Consider the following 3,420-nt stretch of genomic DNA (forward strand, 5'->3'; position numbering starts at 1 on the left):
TGATGTTAAAGGTCTTCTTGGCACCAACCTCCCACTTTTGAAGTCATATGAAAATGTGACAGTGGTGCAAACCTGGATCAGTTCACAGTTTCAGTCTGAACTTAATGGCCTGGGAGTGGGGCTTACAGGAGGCAAGGTTAGCCCCACCACCACTACACCGGGTACATCATCAACAACAACATCAGGGACAACTTCAACAACAACATCAGGGACAACTTCAACAACAACATCGGGGACAACTTCAACAACAAAATCAACAACTGGATCCAACAGCACCACGGGTAAGTATTACAAAAGGTAGCATTGGGTTAAAACATTCAAAGAACAACACCTCAGATAAAGCAGCAGTACCACATTTCAACATTTAATATAGCACACTGTCTGCACATAGAGCATTCTTGTGCAGGAAGAGTGTGGGCAGGAAGGGATTTGTGTTACAAGAAGTAAAGGAAACCAAAATAAAGCATGAAAACATGAAATGTTAAGCTAGCGGTGGACCTTCTGCTGCAGATGAAATCTTTCAATTGCTCATTTTAAGCATTTTTGTCTCATATCCTGCTGTTTTGTTATGAGTATGTAAAGATCATCTTACATCAGAAGCACTGACAAGAAAAAAAACAAAACAAAAAACACATTGGTGGTGAAAGGGAACTTGGTTTTTACTTGCGAGATCTGCAGTGTGATTAATGATGGCAGCATGAAATACAGTAAATACTTAATATTTTCATATTATAAAAAAAATCCCAAGTCAGAAAAACTAGTACAAGCGCGCACTACAGCTCTGAATACAGCAAACTTGACATATTGATAGTGTAAAGATCACAACTTGATATGAAAAATGAAGATATTAAATATTTGGTTGACTACATACCACTGTTGTGAAATGAAAATGATACATTTTTAAATGGTGTTATAGGTGCACAAACACTAAGAACCATCGGTATGTGGCTGCTAGGCAACATGATGACAACAAAAGACATGATGTAGATAAGAACCTTAAAGGGTCTGAGTTGTGCCTGTGTGCCCATTTTAGCTACTCAACTCCTGATCATGTAGGAATTTGCAGACAGACAGAGATTTGGTGTATCATAGTAAAATTTTCTTTATATATTTTTAATGATGGACAGTTGTTTTGCATACTATGCAAAATATTGTTCTACCTTTAGACAGAATTGGACCATATAAATAAATAAATTATAAAAGATGCTTAAAAAGAACTGGCAGTGATTAATCGAGCAGTGTCAGAGTTTTCTAAAAAGCCCACTTGTTGAGGCTTTTGTGTGGTTGATATGCTAGTGTTCCACAAATAATTCAGATAAAGAAATTAAATCAAGGGCAAAACGTTTTATTGGTCTCTAATGTGACTGTACGTTTCTTTCCAGGCAATGCTCCTCCAGTCCGAGACGCTGGCTTCTCTTTCTTCGCTCTTCTTGTACTCCTCATCACTTCTCAGTATGTTGTAATGTAAAGACAACTTTTCTCATGGAAGATTATTGGAATATGAATTATAAAATGGTAGATAACTGGATAAAGGCTTGAAATAATTTTTTTGTTTTAATTTATCATTAATAGAAGGAAATAATGTTAAACAGAAGGGCATTTGCTTCGTTCCTTGTAACGCTCGCTATGAACAAAATAGTGCAGGTGCAATAAGACAAATTGTAAATGATGTATTTTTGATTACTAAATCTTCCTGAAACCTTTTCATGAACTATTTCTAAGGTCATATTTTTGCTTTATTTGTTTTCTATTTTTTTTATTGCTCCATTTAAATTAAGATATTTAAAAGGATGAGGACTCAACAGAAAAATGACAGGTTCGGGTGACGGGTAACAGTTTTCATGATAGCTCTTTCTTTATTCAGTCTTACTATGAAAATGTATTTGAGAGATCAATAATAAACACATTTTAAACAGCCTTAAAACAGTCATTGGAGCTCGTTATTTGGTGTCAGTGTTTTAATATTCAAAGGTTTTGAGAGAGAAATTGTTAAAAAGGTCGCCTAATTTCATTTGTACACCAACAGCAAATTAGTCACGAGATTATCAGTTATTCAATTATAAGGAAATGTTCATTAGTGTCACCTTTTGTAAGTGTGTTTTGTTTGCAAAAAGCCATGTATAAATTGATGCAGGTCTTTGAGTTATAAGCGTTTATACACCCCAAGTACAGTCTTGCAGATAGGACAGGTGTGCTTGGCATCCTTCAGGCGGTCCACACAGAATGGGATGAGGCAGCAGCCTAAAACAAAGCTGGAAATGACAGCAGCGATGGTCAGATTTATTTACTCATATCCTTTTTATTTTCTTTTTTTTTTTAACCTTCAAAGATCCATTCATTCATTCATTCATTCATTCATTCATTCATGTAAGGTCATATTTTGTCACCATATCAGGACATGTGGCAGCAGATATCATATTTCAGTTTTTGGACATACTTTTCAAAAAATGAAATTGTCATTTTTACATTTATCAGGTCCGACAGATTCAAAACAGCTAGGATCAATTAAAAATGTATCCCAAACAAGAGCTTGGACCTCAGTTTAAAAGCAAGTATCTGCACATGTGCATCCAGCCTTTGTGTATTTTTCAGTCAGTTTCTCGTAATTACGCTTGGTTTATTTTTAGCAGCTAGTTTAAACATGCTGGCCCACTGGTATGATGCCACAACTGTGACAAATAAAAAACATAGGGACACCAGTAAACATGCAACCATCCACAGAAGAGGAATCACCTTTACTTCGCCAGGGTTTTCAACGTGTGGTGCTCACTTTAAAAAAAAATATTGGCACACCAACAGAAGTTTAATAACTAAAACCAAACATCTCCTTCTTCTTTCTATCACTGCACCACCAGCTGTGGAACTGTGGTGCTATAGCAATGTTTTTAAGTCTTAGTGTTATTTCAGTATTGTGCACGTTGGCATAAATTTTAATATGCACATAGTGGGAGAGTAATTCTACATCACTCAGTAATTTAAGTAAAACAACATTGAAGGATTGATCCAACTTGCATATCTGCAGCTGGAGGCTGTTAGCTTAGCTTAAACAGCTAATGCTATTGTTTGCTCTCCCTATGCATTCATGTACTAAACAACTAGAGGAATTACAGGAAAGATTCCTTTAAGATGAAATGAATAGGATCAGACTAGCATCAGATTCCAGCACCAACACTGATCTAAAAAACACTGTATCTGTGAGAGCTCAACGGCTTGACAGATTAATACCATCCATTGCTAAAAACTCACTCACTCACTGCAGTGACATTAATCTTTAGTCCAGCTTTTGCATGTTTTCACTTCCAAACAGTTTCCATGAGGTTTTCCAGCCACAGTGTGAGGAGCTGTATGAAATCTGTAAAATTATTTTATTGGCATAGTGAAGCAAACAATGCTTGAACTATTCTTACCCACAGAAGAAGA

The 3,420-nt window shown here is 36.1% G+C and overlaps 1 long non-coding RNA gene across 1 annotated transcript; it reads left to right on the forward strand.

Annotated features, from left to right (window-relative positions):
* Window positions 1-221: 221 nt before the first annotated feature.
* LOC113024514 (uncharacterized) lies at window positions 222-1,924 on the forward strand. Its single transcript, XR_003272670.1, has 2 exons — window positions 222-281; window positions 1,383-1,924. It is a non-coding gene; the product is annotated as an uncharacterized LOC113024514 (long non-coding RNA).
* Window positions 1,925-3,420: the final 1,496 nt, after the last annotated feature.

Source organism: Astatotilapia calliptera, chromosome 6 (assembly GCF_900246225.1).
Source record: "Astatotilapia calliptera chromosome 6, fAstCal1.2, whole genome shotgun sequence".
In the NCBI taxonomy this organism is placed as follows: Eukaryota; Metazoa; Chordata; class Actinopteri; order Cichliformes; family Cichlidae; genus Astatotilapia; species Astatotilapia calliptera.